Genomic DNA, 21637 nt, shown 5'->3' with positions numbered 1-21637 from the left:
GAATTCTATTCTATTCTATTCTATTCTATATTAATGACCTTGTAGTATCATATCACCCTATTAGAGCACTCTGCTCTCGCACTGCAGGCTTACTTGTTGTTCCTAGAGTATTTAAAAGAAGAATGACTGAGTACATGAAGGCTCATTTTTATCCTGATATTTGGACTGATATGTCACGGTTTGCCCTGGCAAGGACCCAAACGCAGGACTCTGCGATGCAAACAGTACACTTTATTTACAGTGAAAGGAAACAAACAACAATAAATCCCCATGCTCTCCCATGACTCCCATGTCGTGCCTTCCTTCCCAATAAATCCATGTCTTGTGCTCTCTGGTCCCGTGTGTCTGCACTCCCCGTGCTCGCTGCTCTTCTGGCTTTCCATGCTCCTCCTGCAGTAAACAATAGCAGCACTCAACTATAGCAGGCATGCACTCAAAACCTAAACCTAAACTGGAAGACTAACATGGAGTCTAACGCAATGATCCCGTGTCGGAGGAAGCTCCATCGCTCTCCTAAATAGCTCCCCCAATGAGCCCAGATCAGCAGCAGGTGTGTGGCAAGGCTTCGGGTGTGGCCAGATCCACCAGGTCTGAAGGTGCCTGTAACTTGGCCACAGAAAACAGCTACAGACACATGCACACACCAACTAATAACAATAAAAATAATAATAACAACAACAACAACGATAAGAGTCCACACTTCTCACGGACCCCCGAGTCCCCAGAGCCGGGTCCGTGACAGATATAATTTTAAATATTCAAGTAGAAAGCAAGTAGTAGCTCCATTTCTCAGCGTCTTAATCATATAATCTTCTCACTTCTCAAAACACTCAGTCTGACCTAAAACAACATTTTAAAATGGCTTGTTTTCTTTGACTCTACTGAACAGTTTCTGATGCAGCATGAAACAAGCCACCATTTATTCAGTGTGTGCACTAGACCTGACATAGAGACATGCTCAGTAACCTTTGCAGGTGTATTTCACCTACCAAAAATTTGGTTCATCTTTTGTGGAAAACAAAGCAATGTGACACATTTACATCAGCAGTTGACCACAGTGAGTACCTGCTGTTTAGAAGAAATGAGCAGCAGCAGCTTTTTCTTTGAACAGCATTCATGCACAAGCAGAATGAGCAGAAGCAACAACTGGTTTAATTAAAATTCTACATAACAGACAGAAGCGTTTGTTAGCATATTAACTTTATTGGTACTTATAGTTCTTTATAGTTTTGTTATATGCAGAGTAGATGATATACAGCTTGTTCAATTGTAATAACAATGTGTGATAAATGTCTTCACTTTCACTCAGATGTGATTTTGTCTTCAATCTGCTATTTTTCTGAGACCTGTTAGATTTACAAGAAGTACAGAACAAAAATGTATTTATTTTTCTTTAAAGGGTAGAAAAAATGCTATTGTTAGTATTGCAGACCAAAAGTAACTTCTCAGGGCATCTTCGTTACAAACATGAATTTTTTGCCATGAACAATACGTTTTATTAATATTGCTGGTATTTAATATTTACTACCCATCACATATTACATGTTATCTGAATGTAATGCACAAGGAATCATTAGTCACAGTTAATCTCACCTTTGAGTTTAGTCTCACCCGGGCGTAAGGTGGTGTAAATGGCTCTAGAATATAACATGTCATCATCTAATGGAGAGATACAGCAGGAGTGAGTGGACAGACAACCACAGTAACATCAGTGATGATGAAAACTATTTGCTTTTCACTGTATTCATTAGATCTAATTTGAAATCTTGGGAAAATCTGACAATCAAAAGAAAATAATGTCACTCTTACATCAGAAAATAATTTTTCTGTAGTTTCATCTTAATGACATAAATATCAGCTGATCTAAACAGCTTCTTGAGTTTTATTGCACATTTCATTAACATAGCGAGTCAAGCTTTCCGTTGCTTGTTTAGCATCAAAGAGTTGAGAAATAAAAAATATATATTTTACGCAATTTATGTATTTCTTCCACAACTGAAATTTTGAAAAGTTTTGGAATATGTTTCTTTTGAGTCTCTCAGGTTTTTAAAGAGCTTAATTATTTTAATTAGTTTCATTCAAATATTAGAGTTAATGTTTCATTCTAAATAATGTGTACATATTTAAGAAAGATGTAGGAAAAACAAGACAAAAAAGGAGACTGTTTCGTTATTTGTTTTCATTTGTTTAAAATGTTTTAATTTATTTATGAATAAATATATAAATTATAAATGTATTTATTAATCTGGTATTATTACTAAAAAGATTTTTAAAAAAAGATGCCCGATTAAATATCTTTCCTCTTACTTATAATATACATTGTTTTTCTTTTTCAAAATATAATAACAATTAATAGACACAATATTCGTGTTCAGATACAGTTTGATTCTTGGCTGAGCCTGAATTATGTGCTTTTGTTGACAGACTAAAGCATCTCTTTAATAAAGTAATAAAGATATTAATTGTGATTTTGCAACATCAAGCATGACATAAATGTAAAACATTTTTCAGCTAACAACATTTATGGTGCAATGATTCCAGATTGCTTTTGGTTTAACAAAGCATGATGTGAGTGTGCAAAAAGCAAAAGCAATTAACACAAGGTTTCATGGCTTTTAATGTACAAATTATCACAACGCAGGGACTCCAGCAACACTTGTGGCATTCATCAGGATCATGCCCCTGATGAAGACCTAGACGCGTTGGTCAGTTGATTAAGTTGTTCCTCTTTAATTTTAAGTTTTGCTGGAGTCCCTGCTTTGTGAGTTTTTCATCCTCTCCATGCACGTTTGAAGTAGGTGAAGTTGTGCCAGAAATTTTTGCTGCAATATACAAAATATTACCTTTACTTCTGTACAAGCAATCGTTGACAAAGTACATTCCGAGGAACAGCAACAGAGCGTCCAATAAAGTAAAGACAAGGATCCACGGTGCTTCCTCTGAAGGGAAAAGGCTCGCCTCTTTGAAACAGTGTGAATGTTGAGTGTGAAAAAAAGTTAAAAGAGAAAAGGAAGATAAAAGACCTGAAGGTTACACAAGGTTTTAAAAAATATGGGATATTTTGCGCATCTGATTAACTTACTTATATCAGCCATTACCACAAAAAAGTTTTTTATTACTAAAACCTCTGGACTGTATTTAATTGATGTAAGAAATAAAACGCTAAGTAAAATACAAAAAATTGAAATCAATTGCTTGCTCCTCCAAAATGGAAAATTAAGTTTAAATAAACAAGAACATAGCCGGTACTCACCAACTCTTTCAGCCTGAACACTCAGTAGAATCATAGTGGTCATCACTGAAGAGATAAAAGAGATGCCGACTTTTACAGGTTCTTGTTAAAACATTTTGCTACATATCATAACTTGCCCACAAGGCTATGGGCTACTTTGTTTTAAAGTAAAACAAACTAAATCACCACATTTTAGACAGAATTTATAACTTTAACCTTTTTCTACTGTGGATTAAAAGAATGTGACAAAGAGGACATCTAATAACCATTTAATAAAAATGCAGTCCTAGTAAAAAATGAACAAAATTGACATATTTTTAACAAGACAAATCAAAAAGCTTTTATTTATTGCAGATTATATTTACCTATTTTATTTATTATTATTATTATTATATATGATATGTATATTTATTACTTCTGTGTATTTATCTTATTTGTTTACATGCATAATTTTTTTTAAATATGGAAATTGAGAAATTACTCACACAGTCTGATGCCGAGAGCTCTGACATCCATGTTGTTTTGCTGCAAACTGAAGACTGAGATGTTATGGCTGTTTTAATATCAAATATTTTTACAACTTCATGCAGTCCAACAAATTTTAATGAAAGTAGTTTCCACTGAGACCAATTTGCTCTTATGACAAGAAGAGTGATAGTGACGTTCACAATCAGTGGGCGGAACAAGTAACCACTTCAGACTGTTGTTGCATCTGACACAATTAGCAGGCTGGTTCATGTTTCCCACGGTCGCATTGTTACTTTGATGTTCATCACTAGCTTATAATGACCTAACTGATGGTACAGTAGTATCATTACAGAAAAACAATATAAACTTAAATCTTGTTCATAGTTTACAGTCTCTAACTCTATATCAAATTTATATTTTAATAAAATATTTCAACACATCAATAAACAAATAATAGAAAATGAACAGTTTTCTTGGTGGCACCAGAGAAACGTTAAGGAAGGATATGAAAGCCATCAATAGTTACAATCTTTAAATTATTTTTGTGGTAATCTGTTCAATCGAGGACAGAGCTGGACTGGGACAAAAAATTGTCCCGGGCATTTTGACTAGAAATTGGCCCACCAGGTATTATAGGAAAAGCCATAAAGCCTTTGAATGAAAACAAACATTGTGACAGTGGTGTACACTGCCTTGTTGGTATATGTATGATTTCTATACATTTAATCAGATAAAAATTTTGGTTATTTATTAAAAACTGGGCATATTAAATGAGAGTAAGAAAAAAAGTATTTCTTTGTGCCCCCCTTTTCCTGTTAATGCCCTACCTGGCCCTCATACCAGCTGTCAGTTACGTATAAAGGATCCTGGTTTTATTTGTCTCTCAGAAACAGTTCATAACTTCCCTCCTGGCTGGAGGACTGTTTACTTAGCCTGATAGGCCGAAGGACACTGTCTCAGCTAAACTATGGACACGCACACACATACACTTACACTGATAAGCACTCACTCACCCCCCCTCCCTTTCCAACGCCTTCGATGCTTGTGCCCTACCAGGGGAGGATGGCAGTCAACTGGACCAGCGCAGATATGCTGCAGGACCGGATGCGCTGTCTACACCAGCACTCTCTTACCCTTTACCCGCCCCTGTTGCTTGTCTTGTGTTTCTATGGTGTATTGATAGTCATGTGCTTTTGTGCTGAGGTGTTTTTTCTGTTATCAAACTGTTCTCCCACTAGGAGCTCAGTCTGAGTGGAGTTTTTTTTTCTCCTCCTCTTACCTCATGTAGTGTATTTTCGTTGTTTTTTCCTATCAGCCTAGCTTTCTGACATGTCTCCCCAATTTGATGTTTGTGTAAAGTTGGTCAGAAGGTTCCTTTGTAAGTGTGCATGCGCCATTAGCATGCTGCCTGCTGTAACCCTAATTCCCCTCGGGATTAATAAAGTATTCTGATTCTGATTCTGATTCCAACTCATTCATGTCACCTAAAAGGTAAACTTGTTTTTCCATCTCCTTCTCTCACCCCAATCGGATGCAGCAGATGGCCACCCCTCCCTCCCGCTAAATAAATAAAATTGAATTGAATTGAAATGAACTGTTCGTCTCTGATGATTCAGTAAGGACATCTCCTGCTTACATCTTCATGTTTCCCTCTCACCACATATCCAAACTGATATCATGACCAGCAGCTTTTATGGCTGTGGCTAAGTTACTGAAGAGTGGGTTAATGTAGGTGTACTGCAGGATGATGCTATGTGATAAGAGAGATTGCCATGAGTCTGCAAAATCTGCAGATACCTTGGTGCATGGAATGAGGACCCAAATGCAGACAGAACCAGCAGGCAGGAAATGAACTCAATGGAAAGTGAGCTGATATTTTTGGCTGAGTACAAAATACATAAATAAAGTAGAATTACATTGTGGACACTGAAACCTACAAACAATCAAGAAAGAATAATTGTGGCTTTGAGAAATAAGGGCAGATGTACAGATGCTCTGACAAAAGACAGAAAATACAGGGTGGGCCATTTATATGGATACATCATAATAACATCGGAATGGTTGGTGATATTAAAGTCCTGTTTGTGGCACATTAGTATATGTGAGGGGGCAAACTCCTCAAGATGGGTGGTGACCATGGTGGCCATTTAAAAGTCGGCCATCTTTGATAAAACTTTTGTTTTTTCAATAGGAAGAGGGCCATGTGACACATCACACTTATTGGTAATGTTACAAGAAAAACAATAAAAATGAAGATAAAGTCATACAGACACAAATTCATTTCCAAACAACTGCAGTGTGTTTGGAATGAATCTGACACAAGGAAAAGGTGGGAGATTTGGTTTACTGATGAATTACCAAACTGCTAAACTACCAATATTCAACTGTGCAATTAACCTATAAAGCATAAAAGGAAAATAGTAAATAAATGTTCACCAAACCAAAAATATTTTCTAACTCTTCACTTTTTCTAGTTTAAAAGTTGAGGTTAATGTCAGTAAGAATCTATAACTGACACATACTTTTCATTTTTACATTATCAAAGAAGCAGAGTCAGGTAACAAACTATGTCATTAAACAAAACCACATAAAATGTCGACCACTTTATAAAGTGACACAGTCACACAGGGCAGAAGGATCTCTCTTAACTTTATTTTAGAGGACAGTCTAAACAGGGAAATAAAGGCATAGATAATGTCATGAATCGCTGTGCGGCAGGCAGGAGTTGGACCCCAAATGCAAGCACTCAGGCACGAGGTTTAAACACAAAGAACTCAGCTGGTGAACATTTATCTGCTGGCAGGAGAAAGTCATACAAAGCAAACTAAACTCACAGGGATATCCACACAGCATGAGGGACAACGCATCACTGACTCAGAGAAACACAGGGTTTAAATACACTGGGAAGTAACGAGGGGAATGAGACACAGAAGGAGGGCACAGCTGGGAGAAATCAGGACTGATGAGACAAGCAAAGCAGGACGCATTCACATAAGACACAGACCTTCAAAGTAAAACAGGAAGTATCACACAGAGACACAAACTTGACACGGTGGAGACAGCAACTAAGAAACACAGAGACATAAACCATAAGGCAGAGGACTCTAAGAACCGAAAGACACAGAGGGAAACTCAAACATGCAGACACAGACTTACACAGAACAGAAGGGACACAGAGAAACATGAAGGGCAAGGGATCGAAACTAGAAACCATAGAATAACTCACACAAGTACAATAATACAAAAATCACAAAGAACTAAACATGCTGGGTCAGGAGACAGGACCCTGACAGATAACTTCTAAATTTTGAAAAAGTTTGCAGTTAATGTGATGGTTCTTGTTCTGGTCACCTCACTTTGCTACAATCTAGTGGTTGCTTATAATATAGCAGACTACATAATGATCTGTGATAATCCAGAGATTATCAGGCTGTTTTACAGCTGATCAAATGTTTAAGATCACATGCCTTTAAAATGCCAAATCTGTGCAAAATTGTGGATTCATGGTCATGTTCTGTCAGGTAGAGTAATTGTCATGACATTCTGATGGCAAAGGCAAAAAAATATATATCAATACTACAGTCTAAATATCAGGAGAGCAAATCAATATGCTTTTAGATGTGTGGCTACATGTTGGTGACCTTTACCTGGATTCTGACTCCACTAACAGGTGAGTCATGACTGGTAATCTGAGGTGGGACACAGTAAGACAGTCATTTGGAATTACTTCAATGATCTCAGCGTTATGGAAAAAAGTCAAGTGGAAGACCCAAAGAAATTTTCACCAGCACTGAGCTGGAGGATCCAACTGGCTGTCTGCCAAGACACTGGATTATCCTCGACCCAAATTAAGGCCGTTACTGGTGCCGACTGCAGCCCTATAAACATCAGACGGCATCTGAGACTGAAGGGCTTCAAAAACACAAAAGGTCTTCAAAGGCCTTGTCTCCTTGAACACCACAGGACTCCCTGTTTGGACTGTGCAAGAGTGCACCAAACATGGGAGATTGAAAGGTGGAAGAAAGTTTTATTCTCTGATAAGAAATAATTTAACCTTGATGGTCCTGATGGTTTCCAATGTTACTGGCATGACAAGTAGATAACCCCTGAGATGTTTTCTGCATGTCACAGTGGAGAGGGCGCAATAATGTTCTGTGGTGCTTTTTCCTCCAGTGGAACAATGGAGCTTCAGGAGGTGCAGGGGCATCAAACACCACTAAGTCCAGATATTGCAGAGCATCCCTCATGACTGAGGGCCCTCGTGTATGTGGGATCGACTGGGTTTTTCAACAGGACAATGCTACAGTACACAATACCCACGGGACAAGAGACTTCTTCCAGAAGAATAACGTCAGTCTTTTGGACCATCCTGCGTGTTCCCCTGATTTAAATCTAATTGAGAACCTTTCAGGATGGATGGTAAGGGAAGTTTACAAAAATGGACAACATTTCCTGACAGATGTCCTTCGTGGGGCTGTCTTCAATATTTGGAGAAATGTTTGAAATCAACTCATGGAAACACTTCCATCAAGCATGCCACGTGAATTTTTGAGGTGATCAACAATCATGGTGGAGCTACTAATTACTGTGTTTATGTTTTGAACTGATTTCTGTTTTGGAGGGTTTATGCGTTGTTTTCCTTCCCAGTGTCGCCAAGCTGCTTGCTAGAGGTTCATATGATTTTGTTTTTTTGTATTATGGCAGGGTCTACCTTACAATATAAAGTGCCTTCAGATTAATGTTATCATTAGGTGCTGTATAAATAAATTGAAAATTAAATTAAAATTAATTATGTTGTAAGTGTTCATGTTTTCACCTTTCGTTGAGTTTTTAACTCAAATACTTTTTCAGTGCTCAATTATTTTTACCAGAATAGATTAAAAATAAAACTAGCATTTACTTTCAATTTATGTTGAAATGAAATGCATGTCAGAAATTATACTTCATGACACATGTAACCTTTTTGAGCTGTACGAGGAAACTCAAATCTCTCCCTGTTGATACAGTTCATATCTGAAAGAGACTTGGAGTCTATGTGGTTTTCATTTGAGGCGTAAGTTCACTAAGCTCAAATTATCACTACCATCTGCACATTCATAAATAACACATACACACTGACAAAACATTCACGCAGTGCACTTTTTTTCTGCTTACGACTTCATAGAAAAACTATTGTGCTACTGTGGTTAAACGACTCCTCGGAAACATACCTTTCTTCTTCCTGTTCTTTCTTACAGCAGCAAATACAGCTCTACTTGCATTCATTCCACTGGCCTCTATGGACACGTAAACAAAAACATGTATCAATGGTTTAAAACATTGTTTTAAAAACATTAAAACATTGGTAAACTACATTTTAGAGTAACTAGATCTTAGTGTAGTGTACAAAAGGAACGCTGATTTCAAACCATGCCTAATCTAATCAGACAATACATCTCTTGGGATGAGAATAATCAGCTAAATATTATCATCATAATTATTATTTCAGCTCCTGACTTAAAATAATTTCTCAAATATAAGGTACAGAAAGTATTTATTATAATTATTACATTTGTTCCACTGAAAAACAGGGTTAGGAGAGATGACCCTTTGTTATCAGCAGAAAGACACGGACATAGGCACACATACACACACACACATGCTCACACACGCACACACATACACACACACACACACACACACACACACACACACACACACACTGCTTTAACTGTTACGACACACCATTTATGGTTTTAAAATGGGAGTTGTGTCATTTCAATAAAGGCTGCAGGGAAGGCTGGTTCTTTGGAGTTGGCTGGAAACAGGTGGAGGAGCTTTCACCTCCAAGGTCTGTTCCGACCAGGCTTCGCTTGCAAGTTAATATGGATGGCTGTTTGTCTTGCTTTGTTAAGAGGTAATAAGTCTCTGAACCAGCAGGGCCTGCAAGCGCAGACCCAACACTGACACATTTTAAATAGCTATGTGTGAGGCTCAACAGCTTTGCTTCATTTTCATATATCCTTGTGTTTCACCTGAGATTTTTAGCCAGCTCTCTGGGGACTGTCCAGCTTCTGGGATGTTACACTTGTAAAGTCCCTCATTTGGTTTTGAAACTCTGCGAATGATCATGTTTCCTGTGGAGTTTCTATAGAATTGACCTCCATCTTTGTAAAAATCAGCTGTAATTTGTAGGAAGAAGTTTTGTTTTTGCAGCAAAGAGTTACAGTTTCTTCCATTCAAAGGAGCTTGCAAAGAAACACTGTGTGGCGTGGGTGTGGTCTCTGGCCAGCTGCAGAGGAGGGGTGACGCAGTGAGCTCCCGGGGCGGCGCAGGGGCAGGGTGAACAGGTGTGCTGGGATCTGACAGTGATTGTGTCTCTTTATATGGTGGCAGTGACAGTCGGAGGGGAGAAGCGGACGTGACAGCAGAGAGAGAGCGGGAGTGTCTGTGTCCCAGTAAACAAACCACAGTATTAAATAAAAGTTCTGCTGTCATCATATTCGCTCCAGCGTATGTTTCTTGGGTCCAACGTTACACACAGGTATACAGGACTCTCCAGGATAACAGAACCATCTGAAACAACAAACATTTGATATTTATTTAATAAATTTTAATTAAATAGGAAGCAATATTAAGTAATTAAAATGTATCAAAGACTGTTCTTTCTTTATTTTTCTTCAAATGTACTAGCAGAGATGGGCAGTAAGGCGTTACTGTAATCCGATTACTTTTTTCAAGTAACGAGTAAAGTAAGGGATTACTATTGCAAAAACGGTAATTAGATTACCGTTACTTTCCCGTAAGCACGCTGCGTTACTGCGTTACTAAAACCGTGATTTTTTGCGAGAATGTCTCATGACAATAATGTAAGCGAGTGCAACGTTCGTGGCAACAGCTGTGTGCAGATCAACAATGGATAACATATTTAGTGCGGGAGAGAGTATGAGCGTGCAGCATTTAAAGCGTGGAAGTACTGACCTTACTTTGAGTTTGATTCCATAAAAAGTGACAAAAACATTAGCGTCCGTTGTGCGTGGGAAAAAAACTTAGTTTTACAGCGAAAAAAACCCCAAAACTTCCGAGCAAGCACCGAGTGCGCTACCACGTAATGGGAAATTCACAGAGAAACTCGCAGATTCTTCCACTGACCTCTGCGGCACACCTGCACCAGGGTAAACCTCCGCCTACCACAGTCCTGCTTTACAGGTGAAAATAGAGCAACAGGATCGCAAGTCTTTGATTTTATTTATTTTCTGCTGTGTTTCACTTGCATCTATTTGAAAGACTGAGTGTAAACACAAAAAAATATTTTTTTTTTATGTGCTGGAATGTGCAGAAAATAGGTTTAAATGTTAAACAAATTTCTTCCAGTCAGAGAATGTTGCATATAATTAAATTTTTGCTTGATGCATAAAGTTAAAAAATTAAAGGCAAGGCAAGTTTATTTATATAGCACAATTCAACAGCAAGGTGATTCAAAGTGAATTACAGAGACATTAAAAACAAAAACAAATAAAAGCATTATTTAAAATTGATTAAAAAGCAGTAGATAAAATCAGAACAATAGATAAAATCAGTAGTTAAAATATAAGTTTTGAAATTTAAGCTTAAACTTGTGGATTTGGTGTTTTATTCAAATGCAGCTGAGAACAGGTGAGTCTTCAACCTGGATTTAAATAAACAGAGTGTTTCAGCTGATCTGAGGTTTTCTGGGAGTTTGTTCCAGATATATGGAGCATAAAAGCTGAATGCAGCTTCTCCGTGTCTGGTTCTGACTCTGGGAACTGATAAAAGACCGGATCCAGATGACCTGAGGGATCTGGAAGGTTCATACTGGGTCAGGAGGTCACTGATGTATTTTGGTCCTAAACCATTCAGAGCTTTATAGACCAGCATCAGAACTTTAAAGTCTATCCTCTGACGGACAGGCAGCCAGTGTAAAGACCTCAGAGCTGGACTGATGTAGTCCACTTTTTTGGCCTTAGTGAGGACTCGAGCAGCAGAGTTCTGAATGAGCTGTAGTTGTCTGACTGATTTTTTAGGTAGACCTGTAAAGATGCTGTTACAGTAATCAAGCCTACTAAGCTGATTTTGTTATTGTCTTAATGTGTTTTTCTAAGTTTAGGTCTGCATCCATCACTACACCCAAATTTCTCCCCTGGTTTGTGGTTTTTAAGTGTATAGATTGAAGTTCTCTGGTGACCTGTAATCATTTTTCTTTGGCACCAAAGACTATTACTTCAGTTTTCTTTTTGTTTAGCTGGAGAAAATTATGGCACAACCAGTCATTAATTTCCTCAATGCATTTACCAAAAGCCTGTACAGGGCCTCGGTCTCCTGGTGACATTGTGATATATATTTGTGTGTCATCTGCATAGCTGTGATAGTTTATTTTGTTGTTCTTTATAATCTGTGCCAGTGGGAGCATGTAAATGTTAAACAGAAGGGGTCCCAAGATGGAACCTTGGGGAACTCCACATGTGATACTTTTCTGCTCAGATGTGAAGTTACCTATTGATACAAAGTATTTCCTGTTTTCTAAGTATGTTTTGAACCAGTTTAGTACAGTTCCTGAAAGACCTGTCCAGTTCTCCAGTCGTTTGAGTAATATGTTGTGGTCAACTGTATCAAATGCTGCACTGAGATCCAGTAAAATTATGCAGAAAAAGTAGAATTGGGGAAAAAGTAGAATTGGGCTGAAGGAGCTATTGTTTTATTACTTATTCAGGTTATAAATCATGTTTTTAAAAAGTAACTAGCTAACTAACTAATTAATTACTTTTGAAAATAAGTAATCAGTAAAGTAACAGGATTACTTTTTGGGGGAAGTAATCAGTAATTAGTAATTAGTTACTGATTACTTTTTTCAAGTAACTTGACCAACACTGTGTACTAGTGACACAAATGTTGATAATATTGCTTCTTATTCTTCCTTCAGTCTCATACCAGTACCTCCACTTTCATCTGTATAAAGAGTTCTCATTTTGCAGGATGATCCTGTTGGTGTCCTTATGTTAGTTCTATGCACGACTTTCTCAGCTTCTCAAGTCTCAACTTTCTCCCTTGTTGTTATATTCAGTTTGAACTCCAGCAGGTCGTCTTGATGTCTCCCTAAAAACACTGATTTGCTAGCATGTTGTAGGCTCATTAGATGTTTGCATTAATGAGCAGTTGAACAAGTGTACCTAATGAAGTGACTGACGAGCAAAAAAACAAAAAAAAAAGAATCAAATTTTGTATTAATCTTCTGTGGAGCTAGAATAAACACTGTATGTTGCAATTTTATATAACATTAAATCGTATAAAATGTAATAACAGTAACCAGGTTGCTCAATGAGACAAGATGATGACAGGTTCTTCAAAAGGCTACCAACTCCTTTGACAACCATGAACTAAAATGACTAATTAAATTAGAATCAGATAATGCTTCATGGTCAAAACAATTTGAATGCCTTGGCAATGCTGCGTGGGGTTTTCCTGGTGGCAAGGTTATATCAGTGTTACTGATATAACTTTTGTTTTTCCAACTTCCAAGAGGGACCACTTCCAGGGGCCACTGGGAAAAAAGTGTGTTTTTTCTGACTTTAATTCTGAATCCTGAGATTAAAGTCACAATGCTTGTTTGGATCTATGGAGAGGTCAGTAAGTGTATATGTGTTCAGTTTACGGGCGAATCCTTTGCAGTTCATTGTAGTACAACTCTGCCACCTGCAGTGCATCACAAAACATTAGAACATTAATTTTCTTTAGGCAAAAAAGGTTACATGCAGTTTGACACTGAGTCAGATTTGGCAAAAGTACAGATATTCTGTACTTTCACAAGAAAGTATAGGTATATATAATGTAATATGATAATGTAATAAAATAATATTATTAGTACATGTTCAAATTTATTTCATTCTACATTTTAATTCTAATGAAGGCACTCAGCTTGAATCGTTTTTTTTTAACGCATAAGTGGAAAAAAAACAATGATTTTTTTAATTGCTCTATTTTCTGTTGCCTACATTGTAGATGACCTTTACCTCAACACATAAAGAGGGAAATGAGAACAGTCAGAGCCTGAGTTAGGATTCTGTTGTTGTTATTTTGTTTTTTTTAACTATACCTCCATTATAGTACATTACAGTCCATTACAGTACAAACTTCTACTACTACTACACCAACAGTAACTACTGTGTAATATTATTTAAACAAGATGCTATGAGTCATTCCATTATTCTTGAATTTGATTTATTTATTTGTGCAGAAGGAGACACAAGTCCCTTTGTTGTTGTATTGTGAAGGGCATCTTTCTGGCCTAAAAATCTGTCAGTTAAATCACATGGAGACCGATTGTGACAACCGAGGTTTATTATCATACAGTATTAATTCATAAAGAGGTTTCCTTTTTTTTTCTTTTTCTTCTTTACAAGGAGTGCTGTAATGCCTGCTTTTTGCAACAGGGGGCGCTGCAGGACTTCTACTTTCTCTGAGTCGTCACCAAGTGATTCCTCTGCATGAAAAACACATTAATATCACATTTGAGAATTACTCATGTATGTTTTTAAAAAATTGAACTCCATAATTTTCTTTTAATTCAGAAAAATATTCACACAATCTGATGCAGAGAGCTCTCACCTCCATGATGTCTTGCTGAGTAAAACCACTCATTTCTGCTGCTGAAACAACACTTTATATTTAAAAAAAATAGCTTTGGTGTACAGTTCTCTTTCAGAGGGGGAGGAAACAAACAAATCCTGTCTTAAAGAAATCTTGTAATCATTTTTTATTCTCTATGTCCACTCTGACTCTGATGTATTAATATGCTAAAATACGTGTATTACTACTAAGCCCAGAGTACCGGCTTGGCTGGTAAGTAAGGAAGTTACCCTTTTGCTGTAGAGGGATTTTATTTTTGACTACTGCCAAAAGTTGAGCTGTTATCAAAGCTAAAAAAAAATTAAGGTCTAAATTCACAAAATTAAAAATTCACAACTCTGACTCATGTACACAAATATCATATCCACATACCTACAGTAATCCTTGTTGCTGGTAGCAGTGACTACACTCATGTTAAACTGAAGGTAAAAACAGCAACAATGACACATAACTGTTTGTTGGGATGTACATCAAAGTACACCAAAGAAAGGCACAAATGCAAAACAATGACTCAATTCATCTGTGCTCACTTTTATTTGAACACAACTCAAGGTGCTTTATATTGTAAGCTAGACTACATACAAAGAAAAAACCACTGATCATTTGACCACTTATGAGCAAGCACTTTGGCGACAGTGGGAAGGAGAAACTCCCTTTTAACAGGAAGAAACCTCCAGCAGAACCAGGCTCAGGGAGGGGCGGCCATCTGCTAATGATCATATTAAAAGACTGAAGCATTCATTAATGGCAGGACTTCTTTGAGCAGTCCTGTAGGAATGGGGTCTAAAAGACATTCTGATGGTTTGGAGGAAGTAATTACAGAAGTTAACTCACAAAGATCATTTTGAGAAAAAGACTAAATAAATATATATGAATGACAGTGAAAGAATCTGTAGATAATATTGCATCTATCAGATGATTATGACTAATTTAAGTTAAAGACATAAAATGTAAGTACTATCTGCTATTTAAGATGATATGTTTTATACAAACAAAGCCATAGGTCACATGTGTGTCCCCAAAAGGCACTGCAGTCTTCTATAGAGAAGAATAGTGTGGGTACTTTATCAGAGTTATAGTACGATGTTACAGACATTTAAAAGTATTTTAAGATCCCCATTTCTTAAAACTGTCAAAACACTTCATAACTGAATTTGTGATCCAGAGAAGGATGTAACCATTGTGTCCAGTTCGTATACACACAAGTAACTAGTAAGTGCATTGTGTCACAGAGAAAGTAAATTCTGCTGAAATAATTAATATTCACTGACCAGTGTTGGGGAGTAACGGAATACATGTACCGCCGTTACATATTTAAAATACAAAATATGAGTAACTGTATTCTGTTACAGTTACCGTTTAAAAAGGTGGTATTCAGAATACAGTTACTTTGTTGAAATAAATGGATTACACTGCGGTACTTTCCTGTTTCATTTTGTCGCAGGTCAGGACTGTTTGGGTTTTGTTTGACAGCTACGTTCTGTTGTTCCAGGCAGCAGCGTTACGATTGCCATGGTTACAGGGCGACGCTCTCTCTCTCTCTGCGACTGTGTGTTTCCTGGGTGAGAGAGCGCCTTTTCGTTGTTGTTGTTGTTGTTGTGCTAAGCTAACAGGCAGAATGCTACAAGCATAGCTCTAAAGAATGTAGCATCATGGGCAGTGTAGTCCGTGTTGCAGGGAGAATGGACTGCCATACACGTTATGGGTCTGTGAGCACGAGGAGGGAGAAAAAGGGGAGTGGAAAGGTACGAGTTGTCATCGAGGAAAAACGGGAGCTGGAAGCATGTAAATATAATAATAACCACTTCAGCCAAGAAGAGTGCCTGACGAGCCCAGTTGTAAGTAAGCTATTAAGACTCGACTGTACACCGTGTTCGTGTTTTCCTCCGAAAACAATAAGTTCCGTTGGAGCAGTCTTTCAACGCCTCTCTCTGTCTGTCGCAAGAAAAGTTGACCCACACAACAAAGTAAAGCTATTTTTCGGCTACGAGCCGACAGGGACCCCGCCGTATTAGTCAGAGGTCCCTTTACTACAGTTCGGAGTCGCGGACCTTCAGTAATAGTAATAAATCACACAGCAATAGTACATTCACGTTGTTGTAAAAAGCATGATAATATATTAAGTAATCCAAAGTATTCAGAATACGTTACTGTCATTGAGTAAAGTAACGGAATACGTTACAGAATACATTTTGGGGCATGTATTCTGTATTCTGTAATGGAATACATTTTAAAAGTAACCTTCCCAACACTGTCACTGACTGAAAAAATAACTGACTGTAACCTATTCTGTTAAGGCCAAACCAAGAGGAGCTGAGTGTTGCCTCTCTCACTTAGCTCCTAAATTCTGCTTTCACACAGTCTGACCAAAAAAGAAGCTGAAGCAATAAAACAAAACACCACTTATTTTGTCTGGGTAATAGATCACACTTAAAGTCAGTCACGTTCTGTATCGAACATGGCAGTTATATTTCATTTCTGACCACAAACTCATTGCGTCTGTTTTGGAAAAAAAGTAATGTGACACTTTGACATTAGCGGTTGACCACAGTGGGTGTCATTGAAAGCTGCAGCAGCTCTTTTACTGTAACAACATTCATACATGTGTAAAAAACAGAAAGATCAAACGTGTTGGTTAAAGTTCAACTTCTAAATAAGAGTCAGGTGTCTTTGCTTGTGTTCAAACTTTATACATGTGTATAACACCGTGGGAATGGCATGCAGCTGCATCAGATGTATCTGACTGAATAAAGAAAAACTATAACATGTTTATAGACATGTAGACCAAACCTGTCTGATAGTGCACAGCTTTTTAATTACAAAAAAATATCTGATAAGCTTGAATTGCTTCTTTGTTTTTGCTCTCACTCAGATGTGATTATGTCTTTAGTCAGCTCTCTCTCTCTCTGCAACCTGTGAGACACACAAAAGAAGTGTAGAAGAAAAAATGCAAAGTACAACAGTTAAAAAAGAAATCAAAGAATGTCATCAAAGAATCAAATATTTATTCTACATACATTTGGGTGTGAGTGAAATGTATGACAAACTATACATATTCCATTGCCGTTTAATAGTATGTAACTGTCTATATTGCCAATCCCAAATTTACTAATTACTATTATCTGACTGCAGCACATAAAGCATCATTTCCCTACTTACTGTATTGTAGAATAGAAGGGATCCTCTGCTGTGTGTTGGCAGGGACCTGCTGAGGGCAACTCTCTGCTGGTTCCTGCTTCTACTTTGACAACAGGTGGAATTAAATGAGTTGGTAGCCAAAAAACTTTACTTAATAAAAAACACTTATTGTCTTAGATTATTGACAATTACTCTTCAATTTCAGATTTCTTAATGCTAATGTTAAAATGTGTTTTAATTACATGGCTTTCAATTAGTCTTACCTTGTGGTTGAGTGTCACAGAGGCCTAAGGAAATTGGTCTAGAGGGTGATGCATCTTCATCTTGTGATGAAGAGGGACAGTGAGAGTGAGGGGAATAATAACCACAGCTGTGTTAGTCATGATGATCACTGTCTGTTATTCAATGTATTCATTAGACTTGATTTTGAATTTTAGGAAAATAGGACATTCAAGATTAGAAAGAAAATCGATGACATTCCTACATGTGCCCAGGAATCTGCTCGACAGACTCATTTTCCATCTAATAATAATAATATTAATAATAATTTTGTGACTGTCTGAATTAGTTATGTATGGTTTCGTTTGAGAGTATAAATGATGTCTAATAAACCAGAAAGGCTTAAATGAGAAAACAATGGTAAATCATCATTTTAGCTCTTGCATATTCTTCTACAAAGACAGAGGGAAAGACTGGGCCATGAACACTGATGAATTGAGTGATGCACCGGTGCAACAGAGGCAGTGGATTATAGATGGCAGACACCAACTGTCTGCCATCTATAATCCAGTTTTGAGATCCCTTCACAGACACCTTAACCCCCACTCCTGGGACATTTGAACTCAGGAAATAACATGATAGGGTGGGGATAGGTTTCACAGCGGGTTCACCCGAAACCTTGGCTGATTGTGATCTACACCCTTTTTCACAACTTAGTTCATGTGATTAGATAGAGGACCAACAAGGGGACCATGTCCCTCTTGGGAGACACAAACATATGGCTTAAATCTCCAGACCCTTTTCTTTCCAAGCTCCTTGACCTGGATGACTGAGAATCTTCACACATGATGCAATAAGCAATGGTAACGTAATTATGACAGTCAGGCTCTTAGTCTCTGTGTGACTGGCTGCAGAAATTAACTATTATAATCTAATACCACAGTAAGACTGGCTGGATGTAAAAAAAACCTTTTGGTTTTTTGGGGTCTCAAAAGAAGCAGAATCAGTCAGGGGACTCTGTCAGTAAACAAAAGACACCACTTAAGATTTCTAGTCAGATGTGATAAAATTCATTGGGCCAGAACAATCTCTCTTAGAGGTCAATTTAAACAGGACAATGAAATTTGTGGATTATATCATTTTATATCATGTTGATTCTTCTATATCCTTTTATTTAGCTTTGAGCAGTGCCATTTGATTAAACATTTATTCCATTTATTTAACATACAGTTTCAATTATGTTATTACACACATTGCATTTGTGCTCATGACAGAGATATATACATGAGAATAAGAATTAAGAGTGCTACGTAGAAAGATATATACATGAGTGCAGGTGGTGATCAGTGCCATCAGAGACATTTTCAGTCACCTTTGCAGGTGTATTTCACTGCTTACCACAAATTTGGTTCATCTGTTTTGGAAAACAAAGCAATGCAACACATTTACATTAGTGGTTGACCACAGGGAGTACCTGCTGTTTAGAAGAAATGAGATGCAGCAGCTTTTTTCTTTTGAACAACATTCGTGCACAAGCAAAAAGAGCAGAAGCAACAAGTGGTTTAATTTAACAAATGTCTACATAACAGACAGCATTTGTTAGCATGTGAACTTTATTGGTACTTATAGTTATTTATAGTTTAATTATATACATAGCAGACAATGTACAGCTTGTTCAATTGTAATAACAATGTGTGATAATTCACTCAGATGTGATTTTGTCTTCATGCCGCTATTTTTCTGAGACCTGTTAGATTTACAAGAAGTACAGAACAAAAAATGTATTAATTTTTCTTTAAAGGACAGAAAAAATGCTATTGTTAGTATTGCAGACCAAAATTAACTTCTCAGGGCATCTGCGTTACAAGCATGAATTTTTTGCCATGAACAATACGTTTTATTAATATTGCTGGTATTTAATATTTACTACCCATCACATATTACATGTTATCTGAATGTAATGCACAAGGAATCATTAGTCACAGTTAATCTCACCTTTGAGTTTAGTCTCACCCGGGCGTAAGGTGTAGTAAATGGCTCTAGAATATAACATGTCATCCTCTAATGGAGAGATACAGCCATAGTGAGAGGAGTTTTATCTTAATGACATAAATATCAGCTGCTCTAAACAGTTTCTTGATTTTTACCCTGCATTTTGTTAGCATAGCTAGTCAAGCTTTAGTGTTTGTGTTCCTTTTCCTAATATCACTTCTAATTAATATGTAGAACCCATCATATTTAAATACTGCACATATGGAATCATTAATCTCACCTTTGAGTTTAGTCTCACCCGGGCATAAGGTGTAGCAAATGGCTCTGGAATATAACATGTCATCATCTAATGGAGAGATACAGCAGGAGTGAGAGGACAGACAACCACAGTAACATCAGTGATGATGAAAACTATTTGCTTTTCACTGCATTCATTAGATCTAATTTGAAATCTTGGGAAAATCTGACAATCAGAAGAAAATAATGTCACTGTTACATCAGAACATTGTTTTTCTGCAGTTTCATCTTAATGACATAAATATCAGCTGATCTAAACAGTGTCTTGACTTTTATTATACATTTCATTAACATAGCTAGTCAAGCTTTGCATTGCTTTTTTAGCATCACAGATTTGAGGAATAAAAAATTATATTTTACACAATTTGTGTATTTTTCCCAATACTGAAATTTTTAAAGGTTTTAAATATTTTTCTTTTGAGTCTCTCAGGCTTTTAAAGAGTTTCATTCAAAAATTAGAGTGAATATTTCATTCTAAATAATGTGTACATATTTAACAAACAAAAAAACAAAAACAAGACAAAAAAGAAGACCGTTTCGTCTTTTGTTTTCATTTGTTTAAAATGTTTTAAATTATTTATATATGAATGTATAAATTATAATTGTATTTATTACTACTACTAAAAATAAAAAAAAATGATGCCCGATTAAATATCTTTCCTCTTTCTTATAATATACATTGTTTTTTTTTCCCCAAATATAATAACAATTAATAGACACAACATTTGTGTTCAAACACAGTTTGATTCTCAGCTGAGCCTGAATTATGTGCTTTTGTTGACAGACAAAAGCATCTCCTTTATAAAGAAATGCAAATATTAATTGTGATTTCTCAACATTAAGCATGACATAAATGTAAAACATTTTTCAGTTAACAATATTTATGGTGCAATGATTCCAGATTGCTTTTGGTTTAACAAAGCATGATGTGAGTGTGCAAAAAGCAAAAGCAATTAACACAAGGTTTCATGGCTTTTAATGTACAAATTATCACAACGCAGGGACTCCAGCAACACTTTCATCAGGATCATGCCCCTGATGAAGACCTAGACGCGTTGGTCAGTTGATTAAGTTGTTCCTCTTTAATTTTAAGTTTTGCTGGAGTCCCTGCGTTGTGAGTTTTTCATCCTCTCCATGCACGTTTGAAGTAGGTGAAGTTGTGCCAGAAACTTTTGCTGCAATATACAAAATATTACCTTTACTTCTGTACAAGCAATCGTTGACAAAGTACATTCCAAGCAACAGCAACAGAGCGTCCAATAAAGTAAAGACAAGGATCCACGGTGCTTCCTCTGAAGGGAAAAGGCTCGCCTCTTTGAAACAGTGTGGATTAAATGTTCAATGTAAAAAGAGTTAAAAGAGAAAAGGAAGATAAAATACCTGAAGATTACACAAGGTTTTAAAAAATATGGGATATTTTGTGCACTTGATTAACTTACTTATATCAACCATTACCACAAAAAAGTATTTTACTACTAAAACCTCTGGACTGTATTTGATTGATAAAAGAAATAAAATGCTAATTAAAATACAAAAAAATTGAATTCAATTGTTTGCTCCTCCAAAATGGAAAATTAAGTTTAAATAAGCAAGAACAAAGCCGGTACTCACCAACTCTCTGACCCTGAACACCCAGCAGAATCATAGTGGTCATCACTGAAGAGATAA

The 21637-nt window shown here is 36.8% G+C and overlaps 2 long non-coding RNA genes across 2 annotated transcripts; both read right to left on the bottom strand.

Annotated features, from left to right (window-relative positions):
- Positions 1-279: 279 nt before the first annotated feature.
- On the bottom strand, positions 280-3811 carry LOC120723253. The gene is made up of 4 exons (XR_005693696.1): positions 3718-3811; positions 2844-3298; positions 1594-1659; positions 280-1346 (listed from the first exon to the last, which is right to left on the bottom strand). It is a non-coding gene; the product is annotated as an uncharacterized LOC120723253 (long non-coding RNA).
- Positions 3812-19600: 15789 nt separating this feature from the next.
- Positions 19601-21361, bottom strand: LOC120723279. Its single transcript, XR_005693703.1, has 3 exons — positions 21166-21361; positions 19953-20018; positions 19601-19741 (listed from the first exon to the last, which is right to left on the bottom strand). It is a non-coding gene; the product is annotated as an uncharacterized LOC120723279 (long non-coding RNA).
- Positions 21362-21637: the final 276 nt, after the last annotated feature.

Source organism: Simochromis diagramma, unplaced genomic scaffold (assembly GCF_900408965.1).
Source record: "Simochromis diagramma unplaced genomic scaffold, fSimDia1.1 OVJJ01000676.1, whole genome shotgun sequence".
Lineage (NCBI taxonomy): Eukaryota > Metazoa > Chordata > Actinopteri > Cichliformes > Cichlidae > Simochromis > Simochromis diagramma.
This window is presented reverse-complemented; position numbering and strand designations above follow the sequence as displayed.